The following is a 21,206-nucleotide window of genomic DNA, read 5'->3' as shown; positions in this document are numbered from 1 at the left end:
GAACAAGCATTTGCAATGCAATCGGTCTCGCCTTTGGGACCTTATATGTATTTAGCTATGCAGCAAATTAGCCTGGGTGCTGAAACATCTACTGTTCTTTAACATGGAGGGAAAGTAAGCATCAAACAGTGTGACAAGCCAGGTATGGGAACACATGGAGAGAAATATTGCCTTTCAGCGGGAAATGTCCAAAGCTCTGTTTTTAATATAAAATCAGTCCATTTGGTGGTCATATCACTGAAAATACAAGATTTGAAAAAAATGTCGACGGGTGTTAGTGGAAGGCAATTTCGATGGACTGGAATCTAGAAAATGCTAAAGTGATTCTGGTATTTTACATACCTCTGCTGGTCGTTTTCTATCAAGACAGTTAAATAGAGGCAGTTGAACAAGCAGAAAGCAATTCTGGTATTTTACTGACCTCTACTGGCTGTTTTCTATCAAGACAGTTAAATAGAGGCAGTTGAACAAAAAAAAAAAGTCCATAAACGGAAGCAGACAAGTCCTAGCGCTGATCTCCAGAGCCCACAAAGTACATACACATATAAGTATATACTAACGTATATACAAGAGGTCTCGAATACTCGACCTAAAAGGTGAATCTTTAACAGAAGTTAGTTAGTACAGTAAGTTGGCCAAGTTGCTTTCATCTGTAACTTATGGTTTGGAGGCTTCCCCACTTAAGGTTGCCCGTACCTTTGAGGTGAAATCGTGCTCAGCACGCAGAAAAATGTTTAAGCAGCCTAGGAGCTCAAGTCAGTATCACATTCAACTGGGAGTTTGGTCTCATTAGGCAAACCTTGGAATGCAGTTTGTAAAACTTTGCTATCATATCAAGAGCAGAGATGCAGATAAAAAGAAAGGCTGTTTATGGACAATTCGTTCTAACAAACACATCCAACATGAATTTCCCAGCATAATACTTAAATACAGCCCACAAAGAATGGAAATACGTCAATATTGGAGAAATATGACAACAATTTATATGATCATACTGCATATTAATCTCAGTTGAACGTGAAATCGAGGGATTTAGACGATGAATTTGAAAAGAAAAAACAGGCTCGTTGGGTTGCTCAATCATATGTCATTTAAGAGGAGCAATTATACCTGTAGCTTCTCCCATTTAGAGCTAAGCAAAAGTGCAATTCCTTTAAATCGTACAGTGGCAAGTGCATGTTTTGCTATTACAAAAATGGATCTTTGATTTGCAATTCAGGTGTTGTAAAGGCCATTTGCTGCAAAGCAAACAACTACTTGAAGCCCACCTTTTAAAAGCTAGGGTATGGAACTGCAGAGATGCTTTTTATTTTTGTTAAAGTGGTAATAAAACAATAATTGTATTCAGTGCTGATCAGTTCTTTCACCTCATTTCCAATTCCTTAGCAAAACATGAAATGGTATAGTTGGCTACTCAAATACGCACAAAATGTTTAATGATACATTTATTTAATGCACAAAGTTGGTTTCCTTGATTTGTTCTTTTTTTCTTTAATTTCTACACGTTTTGATTTTGTTGACAGATGCTAGGTGTATTTATATTGTTTTCTGTATTCTGGACATCTTGGGGATGGAAAAAGGTTACTTACCTGTAACTGTAGTTATCCAGTATTGGAATATTTCATAGATTCACATGTTTGAATCATTCCCTGTTGCCGGAGTGGGAGTCCAACAGTATAATTACAAAGCGGTAATGTGTTATACGTCCAGCAAACAGGTTGTAAAGCAACATATTTAGTAACCAATTCACAGTGTTTAAAAAGAACTAACTTCAGCCAATCAAACATCTACACCCTGTTGACCACTCTCCTTATGGGCTACCATAGTTCATATTTTAAGCACAAGTGTTTATAATAACTTACTAGAAAGGAATGAATGGTAAGCCTCTTAGGTGAGAGAATGGGTTGAATGTGAATCGGTGAAAGATGCCAATGCAGGAGAACTACAGTTACAGGTAACTTTTTTCTTTCTCCAGTATTGGATCTTTCATAAATTCACATGCTTGAATCAGAATAGTAAGCAGTTGATAAGACACACATCAATATTTTCTAGATACATTGAAAAGTGGATGGTGGGTAGATATAAAATAATATACATTTTCTATATGGCTCTCCTTACTGGAACACATTGTTTAAGACTGCCTGGCCCACAGACGAGTCATTTTTTATTGTTGCATCCAAACCGTAATGCTGGGTAAATGTGTGCCTATTTTTTAAAGTTGCTGCTCTACAGATGTTTTGTACAGACACACCAACAAAAAGAGCTGTCAACATAGACATACTCCTGGTCGAATGTGCGCTTACTGATCCAGCCAAAGGTCTACCTGCTTTATTATGGCAAAAGTCTATGGCTGATGAAATCCAGTGCGCTTGCTATGTTTTGAGAGGGCCAGGCCCTTATTAGGGTTATCTTATGCCATCAATAATTGGTCCGTTCTCCTGAAGGTGCTGGACTGGAGGACCTGACTTGGCAGTTCGGGCTGGACTGTTCCCATGAGGCACAGGGTCAAGACTGATTTGCATATGGCTGGGTTCAAACTGGAATGGCATGGTGAGCAAAAAAACGATGGATTTAGGCCCAGATCTCTGTACTGGGGTGAATGTGTGACTTTGTTCAGCATTCTGTCCATCAACTGTTGTTTTTGGACTGTCGATATAGCATTTTATGTATAGCTTAACATCTAGAGTATTTAGATTTCTCTCCGCTATTTCCTTGGGGTTTTGGAAGAATGTTTTCAATACTACGGGTTCATTCAGATGGCAATGTGACAGTCCTGTAGGAATAAAATGAGGATTTGTCCTTAGAATTATTCAACCGTCCCTAAACATCACATAAGGATACTTGATGGTGAAAGCTTGTGTCTCACTAACTCTTCTTTCTGAAGTGAGAGCCAGGAGCAAGGCTAACTTCCATGAAACATAATTAAGGTCAGCTTTATGAATAGGTTAGAAGGGCTCCTCATTAGATGTGAAAGGACTCTATTGAGTTACTAAGGAACTGGAGGGTTCTTCAAAGGAGTATAAACCTTGAAAAGTCCTTTTAATAGTTTCGGTATAATTTTATTTGACCACAAAGAAGATTTGTTCAAAGGATCTCCTATAATTAGATATGGCTGCCAAATGGACCTTAATCAAAGAGTGGGACAGGCTAGATTTCGGTAGATATTATAGATATGGTAATATCTACTGAGGTTGCGTTGAGCGTGGATGAACTCGTTTCCACTTGTATTAATAAGTTGCATTAGTTGAATCCGCTGTGGCTTTAGATAGAATTTGTCTACACACCTGCAGAATGTTTGATGTGAGAATTTGCTGAATTCAGGAGCCAGGCCTACAAGTTCAAGGGTTTTGGATCCTGATGAAGCACCTGATTGTTGTAAATTGAGAGAATGGTGGGGATTGGTGACTCTTTCACCTCTGACAGGAGAAGTAACTATCAAAATTCTTCTGCATGGTTCTCTCTTTATCTTGTGCAAGACTTTGAGAATTAAAGGTATTGGAGGGAAAGCATAGGCAAATATTCCTGTCCATGCTATTGAAAAAGAGATCCCCCATGATTGTGGTTGGTGGTGCCAACTTGAGAAGAACTGACACTTCCGGTTCTGGGCTGTAGCGAAGAGTTCGAGATTCAGCTTTCCCCATCTTGTCGAGAACATTTTGGTTGAGCTTCCAGTCATGGCAAGAATTCTCCATTCTGCTCAACATATCCCCCCACTGATTGCGATTGCCAGGGACATGTACTGCTGTCAAGTGAACTTGATGCTTAAATGCCTATTCCCAAATCCTCTGTGCTTTGAGATAAGGGGCAAGATCTTGTTCCCTTTTGCTTGTTTATGCAGTGCATTGATGTAGAGTTGTCCATCCGTATCAGGACTGACAACCTCTACTCAAAAAAAAAAAAAAGCTATTGCTCTTAATTCTAGTAGATTGATGTGAAGGGCTTTTTCTTGAGCAGTCAATTTTCTGCTGATCTCCAGGTCCTGTAAATGAGCTTCTCAACACTCTAGGGAAGTGTTTGCTATCACTAATTGTGGTATTTGGGCTAAGAACGTAAATCCTGTTGATAAGTTTGACTCTTGCATCCACCACGGGAGAAGAGCTTTCATTTCTGAGGTGGCATTTATCATTTCGCCAAAGGAACCTTCAGTTTGAAGCCATTGTTTGTCTAACTCGTCCCTGGGACCCTCATCCGTAGGCAGCAGAGAAGAATCGAGGGGATGCACAATGACCTCATTCCCACCAAAAGTCTGTAAAGCCGTACTATGCCAACTTTATTTTTATGAATTTGCTTGCTAATTGTAACAATTTGCAGCACCTGCCTACTGTTGGATATGCTTTGTCCTTTATGGTGTCTAGATCTGCGCCCAGAAAAGTAATGTTTTGTGATGGATAAAGGGAAGCCTTCTGAGTGTTTAAGGTGAGGTCCAACTGGCTGAATGTTTATAAGAAGGCTTCGTTTGACCTTTTTGCGGCCCAAGAAGACTGAGCCTCTATGAGCGATTCTTCAAGGTAAGGAAACACTTGATGGCCCTTTTGTTTTAAATAGGCTGTGTAAAACTTTTGAAACAAGTGGAGAAGAAAAAGCCTAGACAGATCATTAATAAAGCTTAAAAGCAAATGTCGGATGCGGTTAAATAACTGCTTATTTTACACATGTATTGCAAAGACCAATTAGTTTGCATTGATTTTTTTTTTTTTACTGATTTCTTTTTAGCAAATCGGTTTTATTATTTTAAAAATTGATGGCATGTAATGAGATATTTTGTAGCAATGGTTTTAAGTAACTGTGCTAAATAAAAATAAACTTGAAACTTAAATAGGCTGTTACTGGAGCTAGGCATTTTGTGACGATTCGAGAAGCTGATTTCAGGCCAAAGAGGAGAACTTTGAATTGGTAATGGTTGCCAGCCACTTGGAATCCGAGGAACATCCCATGAATTGGATGTATGGGGATATGAAAACAGGCATCTTGGAGATCTAATTTTGTCATATAATCTCCATGAGTAAGGAGCTATAAGATCTCCTGCAACATGGCCATACGAAAAGACTACTTTTTGGGCTATTTGTTCAATTCACCAATATAGTACTCTATTCTCCAGACTTTTTTCCTATCAGGAAAAAACACAAATGGAAACCTAAACTTCTCCGAGAAAACTGAACTATTTCTATAGCTCCTTTGCTCAGCATTGCGATGATTTCCAATTACAGTCGAAGATAAGTGAGTGGTTGCATTTGAAGAGCAGTATGAGGAGGGTTTTGTATAAACTCTCGTGTGACCGAAGCATACTGGGTCTAAGACCCAACGGTCTGTTGTAATCAGATTTCAATTTGAGTAGTATTTGGTTATCTGTCCTCCTACTGACTTGTTTCAGTGGATTGTGACTGGCACTCGAGCCACGTCATCGTCTTTTATTCGAGTCCTTGGTTTGAGGTCTTTGCTTTCTTTACAGCGGTTCTTTGTGTAAGTCGATGAGGGAGGGGGACGATATTGCTGTTGTTGTTAATATGGATACTGCTGTTGATAAAGTTGCTGGTGAAACTGATATAGCTGATAGCTGTAAGACTGAAATCCTCCTCTATAGGAAAATTGTCCTCTACCTCAGATCCTTCGAAAGGGCTGACACCAGTGACCAAGCAGTGTCAGTATCTGCTTTAATTGTTTGAAGTGCATCATCGACATGTTATCCGAAGAGTACCGCTTCGTCATAAGGCATATTAAGAATGTTGTTTTGGAACTCAGGTCTAAAAGATGTACATTTCAGCCATCCCTGTCTGGAGAACAGCTGCTGCTGCTAGTTGAAATAAGTCTGTAGATGCGATGTCTAAGGCATAGTCAATAATTTTTGAAGATGCTTTTTCTCCTTCCATGAGAAATGTCTTGGCTTCCGCCTCCTTATCTTCTGGCAAGAATTCAATAAACTCGGTGATATCTGACAAAATTTGTTGCTCGTAGCACCAGAGAATGGCCAAAGTGTTAGCTGCTCGTAGCGTCAGAGAATGGCTAAAGCGTGAGCTGCTCTCACTGTGGTTGATGCTATGGCTATAAACCTCTTGCCTTTATTATCGAGACCTTGACCTTCCTGATTAAGAGGAGTAGTGCAAGGTGCAGATGGATTTCTGGAACTGCATTGGGCTGCTTGTGACTACAAAATCAGCTTTAGGATGACCACTAAGGCAAGTTGCAGCGTTGTCTGGTGCTTTATATTTTTTGTCTAGACAAGGGCTGATCGCTGACACAGTCGCTTGGTTTTTCATTACTTTAATTCCCTCATTCCATATGAAGTCTATTGTGGGGATCACTTTCACCGACCTTTGTGATAGCTCCTTGAAGTCATGAAGAAAACAGTCAGTTTGATGACCTAGAATGGGAATATCAAATCTTCTGGAAGTTCACTCCAGAAGAGCACAAAACCCTCCTATGTCGTCTGGTGGAGAGTCGGCTGGGTTAGGAGCAGGTGGTGGAGAAATGGGAGCTAAATAGTCATCCCATCCTGATCCCTTATTGTGGTTATCCTGGACCTCCCATTTCTATGTCATTACCTGAATATACCTCGTGCAACTTGTAAGGTGGGATAGCCTTTTTTTGCAGTGTTTGAGGTTTTGGACTTGTGACAAGTTATAGGTGTTGATGGCTGAACCTCTAGAGAATGTGGCACCCAAGGTTGCTTTGGTGATGAAGGCTTGGAAGGACCAGTCAACCTTTTGTGGTAATCTGAGAGCATATATCATAAGTTTCTTACGAGAGCTCTATGAACCTGCATCATCTCTTCCTGATATATATATTGCTGGTCAAATGGCTCATATCTGTGAAAATACAGAGGCAGATTTTTTTTTCTTAACTCCTGGGTGTCCGGAGGGGGAAAATAATTCACCTTCCATATAATCATCATCCTGATATTTAACACTGAGGTCAGTTGGGCTCTATGAAGGGCCAAATGGACCAGCATCATTTTACTCATCAGCGTTAAACTCCTCCATATCTAACAGGTGACTTGGTGGAAAAAGTGAGACTTTACTAGGAAATGTATGTTCAGGTATTAATGGGATAGAAATACCCTTTTCTGAAATCAAGATCACTTTTTGCATCATCAACGGTATCGTCAGCGATGTCGTCAATTCTTACTTGCTAGTTTGATCACAGTGAGGTGGATGTCATCAAGTCATTGTCGTTAAAATCATCAACGTCATTGTGGACGACGACGTCATCGTAGCTACCGATGGAGGTGTCGACAAGTGTTCTCAGAGATACATGCTTTGGTAAGCAGGTCGGCAAGGATTTTGTTGAGGGTTTCAATGTCTGATGATTTGCTCGTTTTTTTAAAGCAATCAAAACCTTACTTGATGGAGTCGTAGGCTCAGATCTAGATTTTGAGGAATCCTACTCCTTGGAGTGCTCTGAAGATGGGATTCGCTCTTTGGATAGTTTGTGATGACTCTTTTTGGAAGCCTTTCTTTTATGTTTTCAAGAATGACTCTCGTATCTCCCTCTCTTGTGAGATCTTGTGGAGGATTCTGAGGTAGTTTCACTTTCTGCTCCAGATATTGGTGTGTTCCTGAGCTTTTGAAGCCACAGCAGTAGCCTACCTTCTCTGTCTTTTAAAGTCTTTGAGGAGAAAAGGCTCTTTTTTGTAATTTCGGACATAGTGGTCAGTCAGAATCTCGCTTGTCAAGGTTTGAGAGAGAGAATTTTCCCAATATTACATGCTGTAGGATTTAAATCGTTGCAAATTAAACTCTTTTCTGAAGAAAATTGAAGAGAGCTCAAGGAGACTCCCATCATACAACATGCGGTTGAAAATCTGAAATGTGGTAGCCCCTGAGGGGAGTTGGTTACAGGGTGCTGTAGCCTGATTGGCTGAAGTTTAGTTATTTAAAAAAAATGTATACTGGTTAATAAATATGTTGCTTTATAGTCTATTTGGCATATGTATAACACATGTTAAGCTGTAATGGTTTGTAAAGTATCACTTTTAGTCTTGGAACACATTTTAAACTCTTGTCTGCAATTTTTAAGGAAATTTGAAGGCATCACCACTATTGAACTGAACTTTTCAATACTTTTTATAAAGTTTTTAAAGTTGCAAAGGGTTCATTAACAGAGCAACATCAATAAACTAACTTTTTAGCGAGTTATAAACCAATGTCATCACACTCTTGGGATACTTGTTATGTGTTGCTTGCATTAGGTCTTTCCACGCTTGCTTGTAGACTCTAAAAACGTACTTTCGCGGAGGACTCAGTGATAGCTTATGAAGCATCTAAAGTCACTTCCTTTATTTTCAATGTATAAATGCACTTTGAGAAAGGCCAGGTGATGACATCTGAAGCAACCTTGAGACATTCTGTTATTGCCTTTTGCAATTTGCACTTTTCTCTGGCGCTAAAACGATTATCAGTTCTGCAACTGACATTTTATCTTGTATTGCCTGCTTTTACAATGGATATCCTGGTTTAATTTTCTGTTTTGATTATGTACCAATGAGATGTTTGTTTGTTATGGTTTTAATAAACTATAAAATAAAAACTGACTTCACTATAATACATTACTGCTTTTGTAATTATACTGTGGGACTCCCACTTCAATGACAGGGAACAATTGAAGCATGTGAACCTATGAAAGATCCAATACTGGAAAAATGACTTGCTCTCCCACGTCTAACTCTGCTTCTGTGATTGATAAAATATCACTTACCCTCTCATCTTTCTTTTAATACCATATCTTAAGTCTTCTTCTAGTCAGTGTGCTCAGTACAAGATTGCTCCGTTACCAGTTCTGTATTCTTCAGAAATAAAAAGTGATATATTTTGTTTTACCCAATCCATCATACCTTCCACACCAGTGTTGCAACATTCTTTTTACTGATCCATCAAAGGCATGCAACTTCCTGCATTACACTCCCTGCCCTTAGGACTGTGGTACTATTAGGACATTTCCTTCAGCTACATCTTATGGAATCCTGTTCCTGCTTGATTTTTTGCCGTTGGGCTTTTTCCTCAACTTATTGAACCCTTCAGAGACACACCTGTGCTTTCCATGTGACATTCAAAAATATTAAACAGATGGGAGGAGCCTAGCGCGCAACCAAGATGGCCGCGTAGGTGCGAGGCTCCCGAGGACCTCCGCAACCTCCTACGTTTATCCTGACTTCATCCTGCATCGGTTGAGGGAACTGTGTCGGTGAGCCTGAGCCGAGGTGGTACCCGTTTCCCGTTTTCGAATCGGACCTCGAGTGCCGGAGTGAGCACCGATTGAAGTTTGCGGCCTACCTCTCTCCTGACCCCGGATTCGCGTTTGGGGGCGACCCGGTGACAAAGTGAACAACAACGGCGGGCTGGGCCTGGCGAGTCGCGTACCCCGCACTTTCACTTTCACGCCCCCTTGCTGTCTTCGCAAGTGGGATCGCGGCGCTCTTGGTGTTGGGGTGGCCTCGCTGGGAGACCCTGCCTGCCTGCCTGCTGTGGCCCGCTCCGCAGTCCTGGGGTGGCCCCCCGGAGCTCGTGGCCTTGATTGCTCGCTTTCTACTGCGTGGCTGGTGAGGGAGTAAGACCCGCGACGATGGCCACTAAACAAGATGGAGATCGGTTGAAGGCCAAGTCGACCCGGCGTGGCGCCGCACATCAGGCCAACATCATGGACCGCTACACCCTCCCGAAGGGATCTCCCGGTGGACCGCACAAGTCCTCTGAGTGCCCCCCGGATGCCCCGGACTTGCCCACAGATCTGACTCTGCAAGACGTCATGGGCGCCATTGCTGAGATGAAGGCCTCGGTGGGCCAGCGGTTTGACACGTTAGCGTATAAAATCGACGCGGTCCTCGTTGATGTCAACCTGGTGAGAGCTGATCTCTCGAAGACCAACGACCGGGTCGATTCTTTGGCCCACACCGCGTCGGGCCTCACGACTGAGGTGGCGGCCCTTCAGACGGAGGTACACCGGCTTCGTCAGGCGAGTGCGCTCATGGATCGGCGCCTGGAGGATTCCGAAAGCCGGGCCCGGAGGAATAATATCCGCATCCTCGGAGTACCTGAGGGACGGGAGGAGTCGGCGGCGGATCTTTTTGTGGAGGACCTGATCACTACCCATCTCCAGCCTCGGGGACTGAGTAAATTTTTTGCTGTGGAGAGGGCTCATAGAGTTCCCGGGGGACGGCCGAAGGTCGGAGCCCCTCCGCGGCCTCTTATTGCCCGTATCTTTAATTTTCGGGACAGGGATGCAATTCTGCAAGCCTCCAGACTGCAAGGGCCAATTAAGTTGGAGAACATGGAGGTGAACTTTTATCCTGACTTCACCCAAGCGGTCCAGAAGCAGAGACTGAGCTTCTTGGGCGTCAAGCGGCGGCTTCGGGACATGAACTTAAAATACGCCATGCTCTTCCCGGCCAGGCTGCGGGTGGAGGTGGATGGTCGCACTCACTTTTTTGACCGTCCTGAAGCGGCCAGGGACTGGCTGGACACTTTGTCTGGGGGTCGGGATCGGGATGGCGGGGGGGGGGCTGCGGGAGGGGAAGGCCCACTGGACCGGGACTGAGGTGCTGATACTGGGACTAACTCTGGACGCAGATGCTGCCGCTTTCGGCCAAGCTTAGGGTCTCTCGTTTTTTGTATTCGTTCTCCCTCTTTTGTAGGTGGTGCGGGGTCTCGAAGGGGTACTCTTTCCTCCTCTAGGGGGTTTACCTAGTTTCAACTATATAGGGGCGACAGGCACACTGCAAGTTGGGGGGACTGTTTGGGCTCATGCAGGGGTGCAGGGAGGGGGGAGTTTTGTTGGGGCGGTTGGGTTGGGGTGGGGTGTTGTTCATTTGTACCACAAGGCAAAAGTATTGTTGTGCTATTCCCAGAGTGCCCTCGGGGGGACGAGTGATTGCTTTCGTTTATGATGGGGGGTAGGGGACTGAGTCTTTTGTCCTGGAACGTTAATGGACTGGGGGACAGGATAAAACGAGGTGTGGTCCTGCAGTTCCTGAAACGAATTTCACCTGACATAGTTTTTCTGCAGGAGACGCACCTCATTGGCAACTCCTTTCGTGCTATGAACCGGCGGGGCTACCGCCTTCTGGCCCATTCGGGCATTCGGGCTTCACGTCGGGTTCAAGGGGTGTGGGCATCATGGCCAAGACCTCGCTCCCGTTGGAAGTTGATGAGTTACTCCATGATGACAGGGGACGTTACACGGTTCTGGTGGGTAGAATGGAGGGCAGAGTGATTATTTTTGTTTCTGTCTATGTCCCGCCAGGATTGCAGACGACCACCTTTGCGGATCTGGGGCGCCTCCTCCTTGGCCTTCCGGAGGGGATCCTGGTGGTTGGGGGGGATTTTAACGCTGTGGTTTCCGGAATTGAGGACCGTCACCCCCCTAGGGATCTCCCCTGTGCCCAAGCGTGGTTGTCTGGCCTATTGGATGCCTTGGGGCTGGTGGATTGTTGGCGTTTGAAACATCCTACGCAGAAACAGTACACTTTTCATTCCGGGGCCCATGGCAGTCTATCAAGACTAGACTATGTCCTGGTGCCGGCGGCGCATGCGGGGAGGATCGGGGAGGTGCGCCATTTGGCGCGGGGTATTTCAGACCATTCCCCGCTCTTATTGCACTTCGATATTCTCCCGAGGGGAGAGGGTAGGGTGGCCCCGATTAATCCCTGGTACCTGCGTGACCCCACCATTCGCGCAGAGTTGGTTAAGTCCCTTAAGCGATATTTTGATGAGAATTTGGGGTCGGTGTCATCTGCGGTCTCGCTATGGGAGGCATTTAAGACGGTGATTCGGGAGGATGCCCTGTCCCTTTTTTCCCATTCCCGGAGGCGCGAGCGGGAGGAGGTGATCCGTGTTGAAACTGAAATAACTGAGTTGGAGGGTGACCTCGAATGTGGGGTGACGGATGACAAATTACATGTCCTCCGACTCAAGCAGGCGGCCTATAAGGCCCTCGTCACGGAGGCAGCCAGGGGCAACAGGGGAGACTGTATGATGTGGGTGATAAGGCTGGGAAATTGATTGCGTGGCTGGATAAAAAGGAGGGGGCGAGTCGAGTTGTCCCGTTGATTGAGAAACTGGATGGTGTGTGTGTCACGGAACCGGAAGAAATAGTCGATTGCTTTGCAGAATATCTCCGTGGGGTCTATTCCCCGGTGTCCTCCCGCTCGGAAGAGGACTCCCATGCCTTGCTCAGGGATATAGCGCTGCCTTCCCTTTCGGAGGAGGATAGAGTGTCGTTGGACGCCGCCCCAACCTCTGAAGAAATTGCTCTCGCCATACGCTCGGTCGCTTCCGGCAAGGCCATGGGTCCTAATGGTCTTCCCATTGAATTGTACAAGCTGCGACCGGATACGCTGGCGCCGCATCTCCGTGCGATGTTCCTCGCGGCCCGTTCTGCGGGTTCCCTCCCGCTAGACCAGCGTCTGGCTACTATCGTGGTCATTCACAAGGAGGGGAGGCCGCGGGACAGGGTCACGTCCTACCGGCCTATTTCGCTGCTAAATGCGGAGCCCAAAATTCTCGCCAAGGTGTTGGCCAATCGGCTGGTTGGCGTGGTGTGCGATTTGATTCACCAGGATCAGTCCGGCTTTATCCCCCATCGCAACACTGCGCTTAACCTGCGGCGCTTGCATGGGGTGCTCGCGCGTGTCTTGTTTATACGGGAACCGGCCATTTTGGCATCCCTGGACGCCACTATGGCGTTTGACACACTTGAGTGGCCATATATTTGGGCGACACTGGCGAAGTTTGGGTTTGGCCCGGGATTCATTGGTTGGGTGAAATTGTTGTACTCGGGACCGCTAGCGCAGGTGGTTGTGAATGGTAGAGTGTCGGCTCCGTTTGAGCTGGGCAGGGGCACGCGGCAGGGCTGCCCATTATCACCGCTCCTCTTCGCGCTTGCCCTGGAGCCCCTGGCGGAGTGGCTGCGGTGGGAACCTTCTATTCGTGGTCTCCGCTGGACCCCCGAGTATGAGGACCGCGCATCTCTTTACGCTGATGATATTCTTCTGTACCTGGCTTCCCCACGTAAATCACTGATAGTACTGGTTGATGTATTGCACTCATTTGGCCTCAACTCCGGCCTGGTCATCAACTGGGCTAAATCGTGTGTATATGTCCTCTCTGGGGAGGATCCTATCCTTCCGCGGGGTTGTCCTATTCAGATCGCCCCGCGGGGATTTAGGTACCTGGGTATCTTCATTACCCTGGACGCGGAGGCCCGATATAGCCAGAACTTGCTTCCCCCCCTCCAGCGCCTGAAGGAGGACGTCGCGCGTTGGAAGCGCTTGCCGCTCTCGCCGCTCGGCCGGGCGGCATTGTTTAAGATGATGTCGCTGCCACGTTTCCTGTATGCTTTGCAGAATACAATGGACGTTGTCCCGGCGCACTACTTCCGCGAGGTGGAGAGTTTGCAGCGCCGACTGTTTTGGGAGGGTCGGCCGCGTATCGCCCTGGCGAAGCCGACGCTCCCGTGGTACGACGGGGGGGTTGCCCTCCCAGATATCAAGCGATATTACTGGGCCTCCCAGCTGGCTGCGATCAATCACGGCCTTTACGGGCCCGCCCTAAACCCGGCCTTTGAGATGGATAAAATGTTACTGCCGGGCGGTGACTATAATCGGGCGCTTTATTCTAGCTCGCATGACGCGCGGCTGACGGGCCCCACGGGGGCATGGTACGGGTGTGGCACACGGCTAACGTGGCGATGGGGTGGAAGGACCGCTTGACTCGGGCGACGCCACTATACGCATCTGAGCGGCTGGGCTCCCTGTGGACCTCGAAGGGCTTTGAGAAGTGGGACATGATAGGCATCAGCAGGGTGGGCGATCTCTGGACGAGGGGGGGATTTAAAACGTTCGATGTGCTGTGGACAGAATTCCAGCTACAGGACAGGGAGTACTTTCGTTATATGCAGATCCGTCATGCGTTGTGCTCCGTATTTCCGGACGTTGCCTCCATCCCGGAGTGCTCCCCTCTGGAGGATAGAGTGCTAGATGGGCATGTCCCGGACGGCACGATTTCATTGATTTACAAAAAGCTCATCAATGACCGTTCGGGACTGCTGACCGGCCTTTGTGAGGCGTGGGGGGCTGATGGATTGGAGCTGGATGACGAGGACTGGGTGTCTGCGGTGGCCTCCCCGAAAGAGGTGGCCATACCGGCTCGCCTTCGCTTCGTCCAGCTCAAGATACTCCACAGGGTCTATGTTACGGGGCCGAGTCTGATGCGTATGGGCTATGCTGTGGACGGGTTGTGTAAGCGTGGGTGTGGTTCTTTGGGGACCTTTCTCCATATTCTGTGGGAATGCCCAGAGGTGGTGCGATTCTGGCGTGGTGTGCATGAGGTTCTGCAGGTAGTTACGCATGTGCCGCTGTTGCCTGAGGCGAGGAGATGTCTTTTGAATGTATGGGAGCCAACCGATTACTCAGTGCCGCAGACGTGGTGGGCGACTCTAGGATATATGGTGGCCAAACGTGACATTGCGCAACTGTGGGGTTCCCAGAGGTCGCCGACTGTCTCGGCGTTGAAGGACAACATGGATTGGTGTATGTTTCGGGAAAAGGTGGTGTATGTTGCGAGAGGTAAGCCTGGGACGTGGGTGAAAGTATGGGGCCCCTGGAACGCTTACCGTGGGGGAATCTGTACCCCGCCGCTACTGCCGGATCCGTCACCGGCTCCGTCTCCTTAGCCTGTTTGTCTTCCCGGTTCTGGGAAATGAGTTTACTTAGTCCCCGTCCTGACCTATTCCCCCCCTCGATATTCCTATGAATCAGTGGGGTCCCCCCCCTAGGGGAGCACATGCTGTTGTTTCCGACTGTGGGTTGCCTTGTGGACTTGCTTTTTTTGTTTTTATTTATATAAAAATGAAACCGTCATGTGGGGTCCGGAAGGTGTGGCTGCCAACGCTTTTTTCAACTCCTGTGAATTCCCTTGTGCCGCAGCGTGCGTTCTATTGTCTGTATTACATGCTCCTTCTGTTTGCTAGCGGCCGGCCTAAAGGTTGTAGGCCCATCTTTGTATATTTTTTGGATTCTGTAATAAACGGTTTCAAAAAAAAAAAAAAAAAAAATATTAAACAACACAACTGCTATAGGAAAGAGAGGTCCTTACTTATGGCTGCCTCAGCAAGAGAAGGTATTAAATGTGTGTCTGGCTCTTGAAACATGGGTATTATGCATTACATGAAGAGAAACCTCCGTCAACCTTATTACAACGAAAGACGGAAATTTACAATGAAACAAAATGTTGTCTTTCTTGGAATTCACATATAAATTATGGAGTACTCTTAGGAAAGTGTTAGAATTGCAGCTGTGCAGCGTGACTCCCATGCTTAAAAAATCACATATTTGGAAATGTAACAGAATGGAAAAAAGTACAACATAGGCACCTTTACACTTGCTAACTTTTTTTCCTCCACGGAGAAAGGATAATGTTACTTACCCAGTAAGCATCTGTTCTTGGTATGCAGACCCGTAGATTCACATGCTTGCATACTCCTGCCATCTAGTGTGGGTTTCAGATGTTTGCAAGTTGTTTTTGTTTGAAGAAGTCTTTGCCGTCATGAGGTAAGGTGACTCAACCTCTTGCTGATAGTGCACATGGGCATTAACTCCATTGTTAGATTGTTTTACGGCAGAGGGCAAGAATGGAGTTAGGCCGTGTAGAATAGAGATGTCCATGTGCATGAATATAAATTGAGAACTACAACAACTACAGGAGACCGGGGAGGCGGTGGGGCCAAGTGAATCTACAGCTCTATATGGTAAGAGCAGATGCTTACTGGGTAAGTAACATTATCCATTCGAGGCATGTGAGCTGTAGATCACATGCTTTGCATAGACTATATAGCCGTATACTCCCAAAGCGGTAGTTAACCAGTAGTGGTTGTAGTTGTTTGAAACAGTGTTTTAAGTACTGCTTGGCCTACATTTGCCTGTTGTCTCGCTAACACAGCTCCGCAATAGTGTTTGAGAATGTGTGCGGTATAGACCATGTTGATGCCTTACAGATGTCGGCTAGGGGAATATTCCCTAAGAAGGCCATAGTAGCCCCTATCTTGCGAGTGGAATGCGCTCTCGAGTGGGTATTATCAAAGTTCTCTTTGCTTTAGCATAACAAGTTTGGATACATTTTACAATCCATCTTGCAATACCTGACTTAGATATGGAATTGCCTTTAGGTGTGGAGAAAAAGCAACAAATAGCTGCTTTGTTTTTTTCGAAATTGTTTGGTTCTTTCTACGTAATATAGTATAGCTCTCTAACATCAAGTGTGTGTAGAGCTTGTTCTGCTACAGAATCAGGTTGAGAAAAGAACACAGGTAACTCAACTGACTGATTGATATGAAAGGCAGAAACTACTTTCAGGATAAATTTAGGATTGGTTTGAAGAACCACCCTTTCTTTGTGGAGTTTACAGAAAGGCTCTTGTATAATTAATGCCTGAAATTCACCAACTCTCCTTAGTGAGGTTACTGCTAAAAGGAAAGCAACGTAACATGAGAGGAATTGTAATTGACATTTGTGCATTGGTTCAAAAGGTGGACCCATTAGCCTTGTAAGGACTATATTTAAGTTCCACTCTGGTGCAGGGGGAACTCTTGGTGGTTTATCTGGTTTTTTTTGTTTTTTTTTAAAAAAACCTTTATTACAGTTTCAGAGACATACAAATATGGGCCTACAACCAACAGGCCGGCCGCTAATGCACACTATAAGCATAGACACATCTTAACAACCACATCGGTGAAGCAATAAGAGAGCTACTGGAGTGCTAATCAACTCAGCCAGCCGCAGCCGCAGTCCATAGACAAGCAAAGAAAGGTTTCATATTTTTAAGGAAAACGAAAAACATCACACACACAAGGCAGAGGAGGTCAATAGTAGTAACATGTGCTCCCCGTAACGAAGGGGTAAACAAACCCAGGGAGAAAGAGGGGGGGCAGGCGGTTTATCTGTTTTTAATCCTTCCACGAAGGCTTTAATCACAGGTACTCTGAATAGAGATGAGTGTTGTCTTTTTTGCAAGTATGCGGCTACTGCTGCTAGGTGTAAACGAATGGATGAGTAAGCCAATCCAGATTGCTTTAAATGCAACAGATAACAAATGATGTTCTGTACAGAAGCATCAAGTGGACTGATATTGTTGTTGTTACAATAGTTAACAAATTGTTTCTATTTTGCTGCATAACAGGCTCTAGTAGTAGGCTTTCTAGCCTCTTTGAAAATATTCATACATCTGGTGGTAGTTGTAAATAACCAAACTCTATGACTTCAGAAGCCAAATCGCTAGGTTGAGATCTTTGGGATTTGCAGGTCTGATTTTTCCGTGGCTCTGAATGAGGAGACTGGGTGTGAGATGTAGCTTTTGATGTGGAACCACTGACAGTTCTAACAGGGTGGTGTACCAAGGTTGACGAGCCCATGTGGGGGCTACTACGATTAGTGTGAGGGATGTTTGTCTGAGCTTCCGAATCAGTAATGGAATTAGTGGGAGAGGCGGAAAAGCATAGGCAAATATCCCTGACCAATTCATCCATAGAGCATTGCCTTTAGATAGATGGTGTGGGAACCTGAATGCGAAGGTTGGGCATTTTGCGTTGTGTACTGTGGCAAACAGATCTATCTGTGGAAATCCCCACTGTTGAAAGTAGGGAAGAAGAACCTGGGGATGAAGTTCCCACTCGTGAACTTGCTACTGGTGTCTGCTGAGCAGGTCGGCAATTTGATTGTCTACTCCTGGAAGGTGCTCTGCTAGGAGGTAAATTTAGTGATGAATTGCCCAATTACAAATGCTTTGTGCCAGGCGCAACAGCTGGAGAGTGTGTGTCCCCTGTTTCTGTAGATAATACATTGCTGTCATGCTGTCTGAGCGGACTAGGTTAGTTTTCCCTACAAGGATAGTGTGAAAAGCTTTGAGTGCTAGGAACACTAGTAGAAGTTCTAGGTAGTTGATGTGGAGACATTTGTGATTGTCTGACCACAGCCCTTGTACTGTGTAATGTTAGAGATGGTCACCCGAACCGGTTAAAGATGTGTCTGCTGTCAGTACAGTCGGTGGAATCGAGTCTATGAAGAGCCGCCCTTTTGATGGTTCTACCACTGCAGAGTGATGGGTGCGGCTGTCTACCAACACTAGATGAGTTAATTGACCCTGTGACTGATTTCACTGACGTGCTAGACATTCCTGCGGAGGACACATGTGAAGCCTTGCATGAGGTACGATTGCAATGCAGGATGCCATAATTCCCATCAGTTGCATGAAAACTCTGGCTGGTAATGTTCGATTGGGTTGAAATTGTGGTACTGTGGATTGAATATTGTGAATTCTGGCTACATTGGGAGAGGCTCCCAGATAAGACTGCACTTGTGTAGGCCATAGGTGAGATTTATGTGCATTGATTGTGAAACCCAACTGATAAAGTAGGTGCACTGTTGCGTGCGTTTGTAGTATACAGTTCTGGTAAGTGCCCGCTTTGATAAGCTAGTTGTCTAGATAAGAGAAGACATGGATACACTGTCTTCTGAGATGAGCGGCTACTACTGTGAGTCATTTGGTGAACACTCTGGGGGCAGTGGTGACGCCAAATGGAAGTACCTTGATCTGGTGATGTTTGACTGCTATCACAAATCTGAGGTATTTGCAATGAGCCGTATGAATTGGAATGTGAAAATAGGTGTCTTTTAGATCTAGAGTAGGCATACAGTCGTCGTGCTGTAAAAGGGGAAGTACTTGTTGAAGAGTCACCATGTGAAAGTGCTCTGACAGTATGTATTTGTTTAACTCTCTGAGATCTAGAATAGGCCTTAACGAACCGTCCTTTTTGGGAATTAGAAAGTAAAGTGAATAAACCCTTGGTACTGAAGTAGGACTGGTTCTATAGCCCCTTTGAGTAATAGAGGTTGCACTTCTTGTTGAAGCAAGTGCTTGTGGTCTGGTGACAATTTGTGATAGAGGTGGAATGCTTGGAAGGATTGTTGGTAAGCTCCAGGCAATAACCATGTTGGATAATTCCAAGCACCCATTTGTCGGTTGTTATCGATTCCTAAATGGGGAGAAAGTCTTGAAGTCTTCCTCTAACAGGTGTGGAATAGTCGGAGGGAAGTGTGGGGAAGTCACTGTTTATTTGGGGAAGGGAAATTACAGGGTGTGGTGTTTTTACCTCGGACCCTGGGACTATTTCCCCTATAACCTCCTCTGAAGAATCCTCTTGTAAAAGATGATTGGGAATTCCCCTTGTAGGAGGAACTATTTTGGTCTTTTCCTGTGGACTTGGACCCTCCCCTGTAAAAGGAGCACCAAAAGGAACCTCTATATGAGGAAGATTGAAGCGCTCCCATCGATGTTGCTACATCAGTGCCTTTTTTCATTTTTTCGAGCTCCTGATAAACTTCAGGGCCAAAAAGATGTTTCTTGTCAAAAGGTATGTTGAGAATGGATTGTTGGACTTCAGGTTTGAACCCTGAAATCCGTAACCAGGCATGTCTTCGGAGTAGGATGCTAGTATTCACCTCTCTAACAGCAGTGTCGGCTGCATCTAGAGCGCATCTAATCGAAGCATTGGAAATTAGTTTACCTTCTTGAACTAAATCCTGAGCTTTCGCCTTATGCTCATCTGGGAGAAACTGTAGTAATTGGTCCATTTCGTCCCAGTGGGCCCCATCATATCTTGCTATGAGGCTTTGGGTATTAGCAATACGCCAATGATTAGCTGCTTGCGCAGCTATACGTTTGCCAGAAGCATCAATAAGCTTTGACCCTTCATCTGGGGGAGGAGCATCCCCAGAAGCTTGCAAATTAGCTCTCTTTCGCGCATTAGATACTACTAAAGAGTCAAGTGGTAACTGACCTTTAATGAAAATAGGATCTGTTGGGGAAGGTTTGTATTCTCTAGGAGTGAGGATTCTAGCACATACAGGATCTTTAAAATGTCGTCTGTGTGCCTCAATATACCCTTGAGTATAGGCAGTGTCTGACTGGACTTATGTGTTCCTAGAGTCTCAAAGAGAAAATCCTCTTCTAAGTATTTGTTATGGAGATCCACCCCATGGTATTGTGCTGCTCTAGCAATGAGCTCTTGATATAACAAACTGTCATCAGGTGGAGATGGCCTGGCAGGGTAAATATCTGGGTCTGTATCCTGTGGAGGATCAACTTTATAATCCATCCAAGAGTCTACTGGTAACTGTGCGTCATCATCATTAGTATCACCTGCATGCAGGTGAGGTAGAGGAGACTGATGAGGTGTGATGTGTAAACGATCAAGCTGTGATGGAGAGGGAGGAGGAGGAGATGGTAGTGTATGGAAAGGACTAGTACTCACTTTTTTCTTCTTCAATGGATTTTTTTAAATTTTAATTTTTAAGTTTTTTATTGAAAAGAAGTCTCATTTCAACACAGCCTCTCGCCTACAACCCAGGGCGCCAGCGGCATGACATTTCACGACAGTATACACAGCTATTGAGCCAACAACCCAAGGGGGCAGGCAGCGTACAGGAACCGCATATGTCACAAGATCATTCGGTCGTAGTGGTCTTGGTGCGCCATATAACATCAAATGAACAACATACATAACTCACATTAATCAAAATTGAGCATTACCCATAGACGGCTTACAAAGGTCAGTGACAAGCACTGGTATCGAGTAGGCAGGGTACCTTGCTTATCAATTAACGGCAGACCAAACCTCCCTCCCATGCAACCTACCAGACGTTCCAGGGACCAAACCCCCCACTGGCAAGGCGCTCAGGGGAGTGTCATGTAGAGTATACGGTATGCAGGAAGTCAAGTGCCAGATATGCGGTCATCAACGTCAGGAGTGGCAGGGGTTGCTCCATCAGGGCCCACGCCTTTAGTAAGTAGATATGTAGTATATAATCCCCAGAAGTTCTTGGGTCTGCTCCAGGTGGGGGGGGGGAGGTAATTCACTTAAGTTCGCAGTTTGTGTGCTGCAGTAGAGCATGTCGTGCGACCATTGCGTCAATGTGGATACAGGACCTTTCAACCAGCACATTGCAACCCGTCGTTTTGCTAGAAGGAGACCCATGTCTACCAGACTGCGGACTGCCTTAGGTAACTTTTTAGAATACCCCAGGAGTGCCAGTGCTGGATCCAGAGCGAGCTCAGTGTCAACCACCCTCCCCAGTTTCTGAAAGATCGATTCCAAATATTGGTACACCTCCGAGCAATGCCAGCCAGGTGGATAAAATCTGCAGTTTGCGCGTGGCACCTGTTACA

General features: G+C 45.6%; 1 protein-coding gene across 3 annotated transcripts in view; it reads right to left on the bottom strand.

The window, feature by feature from the left end:
• The window catches only part of SCYL2 (SCY1 like pseudokinase 2), a 408,171-nt gene that overhangs the window by 223,984 nt on the left and 162,981 nt on the right, over positions 1 to 21,206 (bottom strand). The window lies entirely within an intron of this gene.

This window comes from Triturus cristatus, chromosome 4_1 (genome assembly GCF_964204655.1).
Source record: "Triturus cristatus chromosome 4_1, aTriCri1.1, whole genome shotgun sequence".
Taxonomy (NCBI): domain Eukaryota; kingdom Metazoa; phylum Chordata; class Amphibia; order Caudata; family Salamandridae; genus Triturus; species Triturus cristatus.
Note: the sequence above shows the minus strand (reverse complement) of the source record. Positions and strands in the feature narration are given on the sequence as shown.